This window comes from Natrix helvetica, assembly GCF_964273705.1.
Source record: "Natrix helvetica genome assembly, chromosome: 5".
Classification (NCBI taxonomy): domain Eukaryota; kingdom Metazoa; phylum Chordata; class Lepidosauria; order Squamata; family Natricidae; genus Natrix; species Natrix helvetica.
In genome coordinates, this window is record NC_138551.1 from 46,985,691 (window position 1) to 47,000,410 (window position 14,720).

General features: G+C 33.1%; 1 protein-coding gene across 1 annotated transcript in view; it reads right to left on the minus strand.

Annotated features, from left to right (window-relative positions):
- The window catches only part of WDR33 (WD repeat domain 33), a 66,703-nt gene that overhangs the window by 29,256 nt on the left and 22,727 nt on the right, over positions 1 to 14,720 (minus strand). The gene's annotated exons all lie outside the window — the stretch shown is intronic.

Below are 14,720 nucleotides of genomic sequence, written 5' to 3' on the forward strand. Positions count from 1 at the left end.
AATAACTGGCAGGTTACCATTCTAGAATATAATACATTCATTACATTCATATAATACATGGAGTCTTCCTCTCAAATTATAAATATATATATATATATAAATAACTTCTGAGAAACTTTCAAAGCTTCTATTGCCAGTAAGATTATTTTGTCTATAAGTATTTATGCAAAAGATTAGCATAATATTCAAAACCTTTTTTAAAATATAGATCCTGACAATATTTTTGGAAAAGAATTTATGGCACTTGCCCCAATCTGGTTTTAAAACTCAGCAAAATTTCCTTGAGATAGGAACTGGCAAGGAAAGGAAACATAAAAGGAAATGTGTAGATAGGAAGCAAAATCTTTGAATTTCTAAACTAGCAGGAAGCATCACTGAGGTTTGGTCCAACTAGGTGGTGACAAGTGGGGTGAAAGAGCAGAAAACTACAGATAGTTGAAAGAATTCAGATAAAATTAAATTATGAATATTGAAACAATTGGACAAACAAACCTATCAATCTATAATAAAAAGAGCAATTGTCAGTTTATGTCCAATTTGTCACCTTTTTACAACAGTAAGAAAAAGGATCACTCAATAGCTCAGTTCAATTTAAGACAATATTTTAGCAAATCAATTTAAATTAAATCATATTTTAAAGAACAGTTAATCTTTTTCACAGTTAATTGAAATAGAATTAAGTCAAACATTTCGTTCTCAGGTACTCCTGTGAAAGCAACTTAAAAACCTCTATTTGTGAAAATATATCTTTAAGATCTTCAATGTGTAAAATATCAAGATAAGTGGAAGAACCCAATTGTTACTTGCATCTTAAGATTCTAGTCCGCTAACTAAAGCAATGTCCTGTAAAAATGTGTGTTTATACATGTTATAGTTTATCCTATTCCTAGCGTAAAACCTGTTAACTTGCTCTTAAATGAGTTTCTGAAAGTGGACAATACATTAGATTGGCTTTCACAGTTATCAAAGTTTGAAGATGAAGTGACAGAATTGTTGATCTCTACTGAGGACATGGCATGATCTTCTGCACAAACAGATCTTTGGATTCAAGCCTTTTTTTTCAAATGAACTTTTTTCTATTAGAAAATTTTAATGTATTTTTGACAATTCTTTTTAGTAAGAGAACTAGCAAACAACAGTACTTCATTTCACAAAGAATTAATGCAACTATTTCTCTATGTAACTATAGAATATCAAAACTAAATTACATGTTCACAGAAATTATTAAATTTACATCCTACTTTAATTGTACAATTCAAGACAAAATATATAACTCCATTTTTCCCATAATACCACAACCACCACTCTGTAAGGTGACAATCTATGGTACAGCCTCCCAGTTACTAGTCCAGCACCTTTACCACTACACGAAATTGAAGACAATAATCTTTTTTAAAAACATCCCTCAGAAAAAAATAGTACTTTCATTAGATTGCCTTAATTGAAAATTCAGTGCAGATGTGAAATTTTTTTTATTCTTCTAACTGTGGCCAATATAGAATATGATGGATCATATTCTGACCTATTTATCAATAGACTTCCAATTGTATATCAAAGAAACAGGTTTGGTCAAAGTTACTTAGTGAAGCTTTCTCTGTATTGCACTTTAATTCAAGAACTCCATTCCCATATAATTTTCCTAAATCTAAGATATTTCTGGAAATGTAAACTTTTTAAAAATATAACAGAATGAATAAATAAAAAGAATATGTTGGGGTTATTTCATAATAATTTGAGCTTGTATATTATAACTCAGTTGTCACACTCAATTGAATGCAGCTTTATTTCTCTTGGACAGTAATATATTTGCAACAAAAGTATAGCATTGAGCATTACATTTTCTCAAGAAGGAAAACAGATCATAAAACATATTTTCCCTCTGCTTTTTGTTATTATTGTTGAGGATTTTATACTTGTGTAGTATAGAACAGTGATGGCAAACCTTTTTTTGGCACCGAGTGCTGAAAAGGGAGCACTATGTGTGAGCAAGTCTTTGCATGTGCACTCACCTGGGCCATGACCAAAAAGAGAAGCTGCCCAGGGGGCAAGCGCGCACCAGAAAAAAAAGTTCTAGTTTCTGGTGTGTGCATGCACAGTGGACAGCAAGTCTTCTGGTTTCTGGTACGCATGCCAATCAGCTGGCCAGCACACATGCTCACGCCGGAACACAGAAGACCAGCTCTTCTGGTTTCCGGCATTGCCACAAGCACAAAGGCCAGCTGATCATCACATGCGCATGCACGCCAGAAACCCAGAACGGGCAATGCCACACATGCCAGGTGACATGGCTCCGCATGCCACTTTGGGCACAAGTGCCATAAGTTCACCATCACGGGTATAGAATGTCTCAGATAAAAATAAATCCCTACTAGTTTAAAATCAGGTACTTAAAATGAAAAAAATAAAATTGAGCATTAATTTTTATTATTGCTTGAATTATCAAGCAATATGGACAGAAAGGCCATATTTCTGTATGTGTGTTTGTGTGTGTATGCACCTTCAACTCAATGTTTGTTCCTAGTGACCGCCTTGACAAGTCCCTGCAGTTTTCTGGGCAAGATTTCAGAAATGGTTTGCCACTGCCTACTTCCTCTAATGGATGTGTGACTGGCTCAAGGTCACCCAGGTAGAGTTTGTGTCTAAGGCAAAACTAAAACTTCTCATCTCTTGGTTTCTAGCCTAGTGCATTAACCACTATGCCAAACTCTCTCTCTTCTTGTATTATAAGTATTTTCAAATAGCTCTTGTTGTGTGAAATAAAGCTTGATTCTGGACTTTAAAAGGGTGAAGTTCATATTCTGTTATAAATGGGAAAATGTTTGCAAAACCACTTTTTCCAATCCTTCAAGTCACTTCCTTAATTTTGTGAAAATAATTTCTCGTTCTGAAACATTGCATTTTTTTAGATACCTAGGTGAACACAATCATTTCCCCTAAATTATTACAAAATAACAATACAGCAGTGTGAACTAATGCATTTATGATTAGCATCATTATATTTCTATTAAAATACATGTAATGTCAAATGCAGAGATCTGTACATATTTTCTGATGAAACCATTAAGGATGTACCATTAAGGATGTTCTATATAGCATTAGTATAAATGTCTTGAACTTTATACTCATGATGGAAAACATATTGAATTGTAGTCTGTATATGCTATATCAGTAATCTTATAATGAACTCTGACTGAAGAGAAATCTTTATGTAGCCATATATATATTATATATATAAGACAAGACAACTTTCTTTCTTAGGAAAAGAAAAAGAGTGGAAAAAAACCTTGTAAGGATAAACTGCTTAACAGAAGAATTCTTGATTGAAATTTTTACAATGAAAAGAAATGGATGGGACCCCATGCCAAACAAAAACATTAATTTATCTTAGTTTATTAAATATAATCATCAAAATCAAGACATTATTTCTTCCTTTTTCTAAATAAAAAGCAAAAGTACTCACCTTGTAGTTAACTATGTCAACCTACAGTACTTTGGCTTCCAAAATAAATATTCCTAAAGTGAAATGTGCATATATATTTTGTCCTAAAATAGAGGATGAAAACAACTTCTTTTCCTGTCCTGAATTGCAATTGTTTCATAAAACATTTGCACAATGTTGGTATGATGTGTAAGAAACTAATTAAAAATAGAAAAAATAGTTCCATATTAAAATTACCAGTGGAATTTAGTAAAATGTAGTATTTAAGGAATTTAAAGAGGAAAAGAAGACAATACAGAAAATTATGTCTGAATGAAGGTAAGAAACAACAATTTTTAAAAAATGGTTTATTTTTTTAGCTGCCATATTGCTAGGTTTCAGACAACATACAAAATAAGCCAGAAATAGGCCAGGTTAAGATATAATAAATTAACCAGAACATTATAATATAAAGAAAAAAGCAAGAAATTTATTTATGGCCAGAATATTATGGCAAGTAAAGATAAAATCAGTATTGTATATTTATATGAATGATAGGTTTCTATTTCTGAGCAACCATAAAGGGATAAAATCAAACTGAAACTCATATATAGTGAAGTATTTACAATAGGTATCAAAACATTATTGAGGTATAGACATATGAAAAATCAATATGGTGATCATATTGTCAGTACGATGTCAGAACTCTCTCAGTACAATGTAACTATTCTAACTGGCATATGGTTGCATTCATTCAGGAGGAAACATATCAAATGGGATTTTGTGTTTTAAATGATATGGGTAAAAAAGCAATTTCCTATATATCTAATAGCATTTACAAGTCACTATAAGTTAAAATTTAGACTTATTAAGGACTTAAATAAGGAATGCCAGGGGGCATTGACATGATAATTGTTTCTAAGTGTTCTTTTTTGGTCAGAAAAATCAGAAATAATTTAATCGACCATTATCCAGAACACATTTCGCCAGACAAGGAATAATGGATGGAAACTGAACCAGGAGAGATTCAACCTGGAAATAAGGAGAAATTTCCTGACAGTGAGAGCAATCAACCAATGGAACAGCTTGCTTTCAGAAGTTGCAGGAGCTTCATCACTGGAAACTTTGAAGAGATTGGACTGCCATCTTTCAGAAATGGTGTAGGGTCTGCTTGGGTGGGGAGGTTGGACTAGATGACCTACAAGTTCCCTTCCAACTTTGTTACTCTGTATCTGTAGTAGTGATAGTAGCAATTGTTCTTCTGGGACACCCTTGCATTTGCATAAAGTTAGGTCTTCTTCTGAAGGGATCAAGAGGCTAAAGCACGATTCACAAGACCACAATAATCCACTGAGACCAGTTTATTCAGGAGTTTAAAGATAAAATTGTCAAATATTTTACCAATGTGGACACTATGATTGATGCCAGTTCAATAAATATAACTTTCAATGAAACCTTATGTACTATTAAAATATGAACATAAATCTTGGGAAGTGATATCTACCATGTGTATGCTTGAGTTTTGCTCCTCCTAGCTAACAAAAGCAACTGAAGTAGTCAGTTACTTGAGTCAGTAACTCTAAAGAATTTCTTTTGTAAGATTCTTCATACTCAAAAGAGGTTCTGGTGAGACCTTTTTTTAAAGCTTCCCCTCATTTTGGATAATATCCGGCCATTCTTCAATATTCCATTCCATTCCTGGTATGGGTGCTGGGATATTTCATGACAGCTTAATTCTTAAGGGTTTGGGATAATGCTAATAATGTAGATCCATTTTCAATCTCACTTCAATTTTTCAGATGATCTGTATAGAAAGCTGGAAGAAGTTCTTTCTTCTTTTATTTTCTTTCTCACCATCTTTCTTTTTTCTTTTCTTTTTTCTTTAGACCAATCTGGTATACTCTGAATATTTACATAGGATATAATTTGGATTCACTGTTTTTTAATGAATCCTGCAGATACAATTTTAAAAGCAGTGGAGAACTCTGCTCAGGTTATTGTCTGTAGTTTTCTTCAAAGCGTCATCTTATTCACCACAAGTGACATATACCTGAACACATTAGATGACAACTTTGGGGAATCACACACATTTATGCTGATCATATTGCTGTGGATGACGGTAACCATATTGAAGTGTAATCCAAGAATGTCCAGAAGTGTTCTTGCTCAGAAAGAAGGCAGAAGTTTAAACTGTGCTGAATAGAATCTTAGAATATGATTCAGGTTCAAAATTTGGGGATCAGCCCTGAACCAGAATGCAATTAATTTATATTTGTCTTAAAAATTAGATTATAGATCACTCTCATCAGTAATCCAATGAAGTTAAAATAATCCTGTTTGGGGGCATCCAATGAATGACATGTAGAGGTCAAGTGATTTTTGTCCAGGAAAGTGTGGACTAAGCTAGCAGTAGTGCTTGGAGATACAGAGATTAACTGGTTTTTCAGTGCAATAACAGATTCAAGAGCATCACAAAAATGCAAAGCTGTTCCTTCTGGATAAGTGTCAGTCCATAATAATACTCCTCTAATTTCTGGAAGCAGGAACCAATCACAGGCCTCATTGATTATTCTATGCTTAAGCAGCTGTTTCATCATATGCAATCTCTTCTGATTTCAATAAATAAAAATGGATGTCACTGGTATATTAGTGATACTGTATCCCAGCTCCTTGAATGAGGTGTTTTCATAAATATTAGATAGCACTGGAGATCAAATAGTACCTTAAAGAAAATTTTCCTCCCAGCAAAACGTACAGAGGAAAGAACAATTCACAATTCTTTAGTGATTTCCTCTTCCTTGGAGGACAGGGTATTAAGTTAAAGTGGGAAAAATGTCTTCCACTCCCAATCCAAGGACCCAATACATGAGAATACTATGGTAAAAAAGTACTAAGATCAAGTAAGAAACACAATGGATTTTTCCCTCTCCCAATAGTGTTGTTTAAGGTAACCAATTCCATACCCCAACTTGATCAAAATTCAGAGTAAAATAGATCTGAATAATCAGTATTTTTTCTAGGACATCTGTAACTGGATTTATACCATTTTCCTGACCATTTTTTTTTCTCTAGGACATTCACCCTTAGACAATAATATTTATAAGATTCAGGGTCCATGAAGTTTTTTTCTTCTCAAAGCATAAAGGGGCATTCTCCTCACACTCTGGTATAATCACTATTTCCTGAACTGTTCTGGCAATTTCTTCTGACTAGTTTCAATCAAACATTGGAACATCTAATCAAAATAGGTAAAGAGTAAAAAAAAACAGTTGTAAGCATAGTTTTTATATCCCTAGGCTATAGAAGCTGAGAATGATATCTTGTTTCTTATGAACAGAATGGCAGATTGGACATTTGAAAGCAATAAACAATTTATTCTTAAAAATACCTTGAAACACTTTTACAGCAGGTCACTAAGAGATACCAACATTTTCAAGGGTTAAATACTGTAGTAACATTTTCCAGGCAATTTAGTCTGAAAAAGTTCTGCTGAAAATGTAAAATATAATGGAGGCAGCAAAAGAAGCTTTCTTTCTTGTCTGTATTACCATGAAGGAAATAATAATAGCTCAGTCAACTTCAGTCAGATGCCATCTGCACTTAGCTTTATAGTTTGAATTTATTTAGAAAAGCATAATTACTCAGGGTTCACAATATCAGAGATAATCAGTAGCATTCATTCCTGTTGCTTGCTCCATATTTTGCTATACCATAGTGTCATATTTATTTAAGGAAAAGTCTCCCAGAGTATCTGGTAGAGTCCATCATTTACCCAGGAGCATAAGTGATATAAAACCACATTTGACCAAATAATGGTCTGACAATGAGAACTGGATTGGTAAAACCTATCGTGATATGAAGAAAGACTAAATTAAGGCTACATTCTCCACAATGGTTTAGGCCAATGACTACATGATTCAGACGGCAGCCACAGTGGTGTGTTGACTCACTTACAGTGACTTAGTATTGAATTTAATGCCAAGGACAACTGATAATAGAATTCTCTAGCAAAATTATAATATCTGTCAGATCTGCATAGCTGCTTAATTTTTATCTTTAGCACGTGGAACAATTTTACTGAACTCACTCTCAGAGTTCTACAAATGCATGCTAAATTAAATCATTAAAAATCTTAATTTTGTTGCAGACCAATCTGACAATAAATAACACCACCACTAAGTTGGGGGATACAGTTACTGACTATCGACACTCCCAACGTTAAAGGGTAGTTCTGAAAACAAGGATGATTTGCAGACGTTTACCTTTCCTGTTCTGATTCTGTACATCATTTTCCCCCTTTTCTGGGAATGTTTCTTTTGGTGATCCTTCAATCATTTCCAGCAATGCCGCATCATCAACTCTGCCAAATGACCCAATCAAAAAAAAAGAACCTGACCTAAACAACCAATCTATTCCAAGTAGTAGAAAGCCCACCCAAATCTAAACATTAACACTCTCTAACATTATTGCATTTTGCCCATACAGTTTTAATTCATTTACTTCCAATCAAAATTAGCAAAACTGATTATTAAGAAACATTTTAAAAATCAAATTTTGTTCTGGAAATAATTAAAATGGAAAACTGAAATGGTACAGTACTGACTGAAGTGAAAAAGGAAGAAAAAACATTACAAGCATACCTCTCACATACAGTTTGTTTCTAAGGGAAGCATAAAACTATTTGATGTAACACAGATAGTGGCACAACCTATGTAATTGGATAATTGGCAATGTGTCCTGTTAACTTCAGTATCCTTAACTCAGATAATTAAAAAATCCATTTAAAAAGGAGCTGCACAAGCATAAATTGCTAAAGTAAAGATCTAGTATTAGTGATCTTCAAACATCTCCTTACCAAAGAATTTCCACATAAAGGAAGTGAAAAGTGGAGAAATCTTAGTGCCTGTTGCAGATTTCGAGGTCATTACAGAAAATTCTGGGTCATGTTCTATGGGAGGAAATTGGAATCAATTGCCACAATTTCTGATTATTAAGAATCTTCGGAATCAGACCATATACAGGCACAGCCTTTTATGCCATTGGAAGTGTAATAACTCAACTTAATTGCAGTTTCAACCTGCCTCCTACATTTCAGGTAATTAATAATAATGAACAATATTGTCAGGTTTCAGAAGATGAAGTAATGATATTCTGCTAATCCAGAATGCTTGTCAACTTCTATTTGCTTAAACAAAATTGTTTTTTTCTTTGGATTACCTATAATATTATGAGAACAGATTGTTTGTGTCTTAAGACTGCACTTGCACAACCCCTTGAGTAAATCCCCAATCTGCTAGGGCTCCCATGATCTTAAGGGATGTTTCATTTTGTTAGTAGAATAATGTCATCCGATAGTTCAGGATGTTAGAAAAACTAAAGCTGAAAAAATATTATGTGGTTCTACTTTTGAAGAGCACATGAAAGTGGGTTGTTTTTAAACTCTGTAATTAACTGCTAGTGGTTGAATACCTGATTGTATGTTTTTAAGGTAACACATGAGAAGCATTTCTTCTCTCTTGATGAAAAATACATGAACATATTTTAATCTGAAGTATGTATATATCTCATGCTTTAAGAATTTTAGCTCTTGCCATAGCATATGAAATCAAACTCGATGCATCGTAACAAGAGATTATCTATACAAACTGAACAGATAGGAATGGTTTTGTATACGCTATTTCAGTCAAAAGTATGGGATATAAATCTACTAACTTAATCATGGTCAGGGCATGAGAGGGGCAAACCCAAAATCTAAGCAGTAATCAAAGTGACTGTTAGTCAAATGATCTCCTTGCTTGGTTCTGTGTAGACCTGGAAGGCAGTTATCATGAAGTTAAATCCCCGCCCTTTTATATTTCTCTGGGCACAAGAGGTAAACAGAGACCTGTACGCCTTATCTTGCAATGTTTCAGAATCTAGCTTGGATGTTTTGTTTTTTTAACTATATTCCATAAATCCCGCCCAAATGAAGCAGTTTGATGTCTCATAAAACTAGGACACCTGTTCCCCATTCTCTGTTACCAGATCACCAAGTATATAGTTATTTAGAGTGTAGTTTATGTGCATGTGAGTTTATGTGTGATTTGTGAACACAGCCATAGTTACATTATGTGATATGTATATAATGTAAAGTCTATGATATAAAAAATGATGATTCAGAGAAAATTACCCAGATATTAGTATCACTTATATGTGCTGATGAATTCTAGATCTGTCTAACAGAAGTCACCAAATTCTGCATAACTACAATTTAATGTGGATAATTCCTAAATGTACTGTAGGGTCATACTATGAAAACCTGGAGAATTGTACTTTTTAATTCAAAAGTACTACTAGCTTTTGCTGCAATGTTATGTTTTCAGTTGCTTCATTCTTATCTGAAGGGCCGAAAGCTACATTTTCACAATAGTGGAATGACATGTCCTTACAAATTTCTGAAGAAACCACAACAATATTCTTTGAGAACTCTCTTTCAAAAACATCTCTCTTGAAGATGGTCCATGTGTGCTATCAAAGTATGCTTTTTGCACATTCTCTTTGCAACCTCAGAACAAACAGCATGTATGCATTAAATTTACTGGCCACCTATCTTACCACAGTGTAATTCTAGGCAGCTTGCAATATTAAAAGTATGTATTGTTATCTCTATAGCTTTTTTCAGTTGCAAAGCTGAGCCATCAGAAAAGCTGAATGAAGAAAAATTGATGGCTATGAATTGTGATGCAGGAGAAAATTGATAAAAATACTTGCACTGCAAGAATTATAAATAATACAATATTTATAATAGATGGAATTAAGTGCAGGCTATTCACAGAAGTACAAATAATAAAACTAAAATTTAAACATTTTTTTTGTTATAACAAAAAAGGCAGTCATTGTAAAAGCTACTGGAATTTGGAAAAAATGAAGACGAAAAAGACAACAAAATATAAGATAGTTAAGATACCATCACTGATAATTCAAACATGAACTTAAAAGAACTTAATACAGTACTGACTAAAAGACAATCCTGGTCATGTTTCTTGAGTCATGAGCAGGTAGAAGAGTAGAAGAGCCTTCAACAATGTAACAAATAATATGATTTTCTGTGTGTTTAGGCACAAAAATACATTAGTTTTTTTAAAGATCTATGAACTCAGGGAAAAAAATTAAAGCCTAGAGAATTACATGCTGCTTATTCCAGTTATGTTATTCTATCCCTGAGCCACAAAGTGGATTATGAAAAAAGGGTGGACTTGACCACAAAAAATATCCTTAACATGTTCTAGAATATCTAGTTTCCAAAATATTTCAGCATTTCATTAATGGTATTGAAACTGAAAAAAAGAAAAGAAAGCAATAAACTTTTTTGGATTTTTCCTTTCCATAATAGTAAAGTATTGATGGCTTCAAGCTCTTTATCATGACTGCTTTAGAAACTAAATTAAAATATATACAAGAATAACCTATAGGCGTGTGTGAAAGTATAAAAATAGCAAACTTCATGACTTCAGAAGGTTGGATTGGAAAGTAAAAGTAGAAGGTTGGACTGGATTTAAAGAAATCAAAAACTCATCGAAAGATGGATGCTTTTTAAAGCAAGAAACCCTTTGTTATCTATGTTAGTAAACATATTGGATTCATTTGAATGATAGTTTTGGACTTTAATGCTTATGTTTATGTTTCCAAGTGTGATGTTTCCAATTATGAAGCCAGTTTTCTGAGATTTAGATGTAATGATGAAGTCATTGCTTCATTGCTATACATTTGTACATGACAAAAAAAAAAAAGGGAAATGGTGAGAGAACATTTAGTCATATATTTATGATGTTGTGAATGACATCTGAATCAATCAAAGAAGAGCTCTGGAAGGTAACACTTAATCTAATCAATTCATAAAGAAAAATACTGAGTTTACTTCCCAGTTTATGAAATAGTCGCCTCTACTTAAGTCAAATTAACATAGTTTTGTCTAGAGAACACTATATTCTATATAATATACATCCAAGATGAGCCAGGTTTATTCCTATTAAAAAAACCTAAATAACATATCAGATAATGGAAACAACACCCCACCCAGAATTAGCTACATGTAGTGCTTAATTATTTACTCTAATCAAGTTTACAAGATTTAGTGAAGTAATAGAGAATACAGTACTGACAAGAATGTAATTTCATACTGGAATATAGACTTATATAATTTATGATTCCTCACTCTCTAATATAGATTTTATTGCAAACATTTCCAGTAGCATAAAATATGAATAGTAATGATCTATTATTTTCAGACTTTCTGATTCCAAGTATTTCCTTCTATATTTTCCTGTAAGGAACACTAATTGTTGCATGAGAATCCAGAAGTGTTTTTACAGCAGCTCTTTCAAATGTCAATGTGTCCATGCAAGAGATGATACATATCAAGTTGTAGGCACTGTGCCTTTCAAAGAAACTTATCCACTATTATTGATGACCTAATTAGAAAAAAAGTGATAAGCCTCCCGAGACACTGCAAGATTATAACTTTCTTCCCCATGAATTGTGAAGAATGGGAAAATAATAAAGAGTAATATTCAATGTTCTACAGAGTTGCAACATACATATCCTCAGGACAAGCTCCTATCAAGAGATACTGCCCATTTCACCTTGATTCCTAAGCTGTTTTTATCTAATTTCTTTAGAATTCTCTATGCTTTAGCTGATATATCCATATTAGGTAACTTTAAATGTTTTAATAGAAAGCTATTTTACTTTTGACAAATTGTTTACATATTATAAATTATCAAGAGGAAAGACAAACAATATAAGGTATACCATATTCTGAATCATTAATATTGTAACATCACATTTTTCTTTGAATACTATGGTGGGCAGCCTTTTCTATGATGCCTAAATATCACATAATGACTTTCAGTTTATTCTAAGTTTTCATATATCTTTGCTTTGCTAACTGCTTTGATATGAATGTTTATATTTTAACAAGTATGTTCTGTATTTGGAGTACAAGTTTGCTAGATATACTTTGATTGCTGGCCACTCAGTCCACTGGAATAAAAATCTGAAAGCTTGTTAAAATAGATGTATACTAAATACCTTAAGGGAGTGCCCTTATTAAATTATTAAATTGCATGGGAGTTATGTAAACACTGATTTTCACAGTATAATCATAAACTACAGCCATTTATAAGTAAATTGCTTAGATATTCCTCTAATTGTTCCCTAAGCATAGTGAGTGACTACTATGGCTACATTTGGGATCAAAAATGAAAAAATTGCAGGAAAGGGTTAGCATTTTCTGTATTTCTCTGCTGCCATCTACTGGCCAACTAGATTTTTGCATATCACTTATAGTAGTCCTGCAGATTGGGCAAACAGATTTTCAAAATTATATGAATAGAATTATGGCATCTTGCAATAGATTCGAATGGTAGAAAACATAGAGTCTTAAAAAAAGTTGGTCAGAAAACAGTGATTAAAGACTTTGTCGCTTACAATTTGAAGGAAAATAGCTCTTTTCTATCTACTGCAAAGGACAGGGAGAAAAGTATATATTTTCACAATGAGCAGTATTGTAATATTCCTAATTGTTTATTTTATTTATTTATTTCCCACCAATAACTCAAGATGGCAAATATATCCAACACACCTTCCTCTTCCCATTTTCTCCAAAATCAGTAACAATTGACAGCTGAACACCTGAACAATAAGAGTTCAAGACTGCAAAGCCTACACATATTTACATAGAAGATAGCCTTTAATATATTCAAGTTATTTTCTTCAACATCATACATACTTTTATAAAGAGTTTATAGACAATGAATAAGGGGGAAATGAAGCTATGTGTCATCTGCTAATGATTTTCTTCTGCTGCCATCATTAGTCCACATCTCTCAATCTGTGGTTGAAAAGTTGGAAATTGTTTGGGAATGATGTGCAATGTAGTAGAGAATACTGTAAATGTAGTTAGTAGAACTACACGCCATCTTTCTCCATATAAGAGCAACTTAATATCTAACCAATATATTTTCAATCCAGTTTTTATTGGTTTTACCTAAGTTCTACCAAGTCCAGTGGAGCTTACTTACATATAAATATATACTATGGCAAGGCTACTAAATGTAGCTGCTTCTATTTAATTCACAATATGAATATAGCCTCAACAGAAGTTTATTTATTCAAAACCTTTACATAGCCATCCATCCTATAACCAACCCTTCTGGATAGCTCCCAATCAAGCCATATTAAAATTATAAAATTTAAACATATTAAAACAAAAAAACTGGCATCAAGTGGAATGTTTGATGTGTATTCACTTCATCTTATCCCAGCACTTGGGGGAAAATCCAGGTCTTCAAAGCTGGGAGTGTAGAGGTCTCCTAAATTTCAGGGACTACCATAGAAAAGGCATGCTTCCTAGTTCCCATAAGATGCAATATTTAGGGAAAGGGACTAGGAGAATGCCCCCCTATCTGATTTGGTAGGACAAGTAGGTGTTCTTAAGGAAAAGTGATCCTGCAGAAAACCTGGCCTGTGCCACATTGGACTTTAAAGGTGATAACCAGCACCTTGAATTGCACCCAGAAAGAAATTGGAAGCCACTGCCACATATGGGGAAACACGGGGGAGGGGTGGCATTATTCTGCATGCTGCCGCATTCTGGACCAGTTGAAGTTACCAGGTGGTCTTCAAGGTAGTCCCATGTAGAGCACATTGCGCTCTATGGGAGATGATGAAGGAATGAATTACAGTGAGCAAGAAGTTGGATTGCTTTTCAATACTCCCATTTTTTTAATCATGAGGTGTTTGACTGAATTGCAATAGATATTCCCTTTGTTTTGGTTTTAGACATTGAATAAATGTAATATATGTATGGCGTATTAAAGTGGAAATAAGACAACGGCAGAATCTGAAATGTGCAAATATAAAGCTCTCACAATTCAGAAACCAAAAATATTTATTAGAAATGTTTGTATTTTTGAAAGCACCATAGTAGTACTTTCTTATATTGGATTTCAAATTGTTTTGCTGATGATATATCAAAAACAAACCCAATGCAAAGCAAGGGTGCTATTGCTGGAAAAATAGTAGTCTTCGGATAGTTGCTGCTATTTACTTCTACCTTAAAATGCTAATGGAAGTCTAAAACTATGCTAGAAATTTATCTAAAGCTCAGTAGTATGAAATCAGTGCGAAATGTACCAAATAAAATGAAAATAAAAGCAGTGGAATGACAACTTTTTATTTTCTTGGTTTAAAATTGCTTTCACATCCTTAATAATTCCAGGAATATTGTTTAAACATTTTTTCTTTTAAAAATGTATTGTCT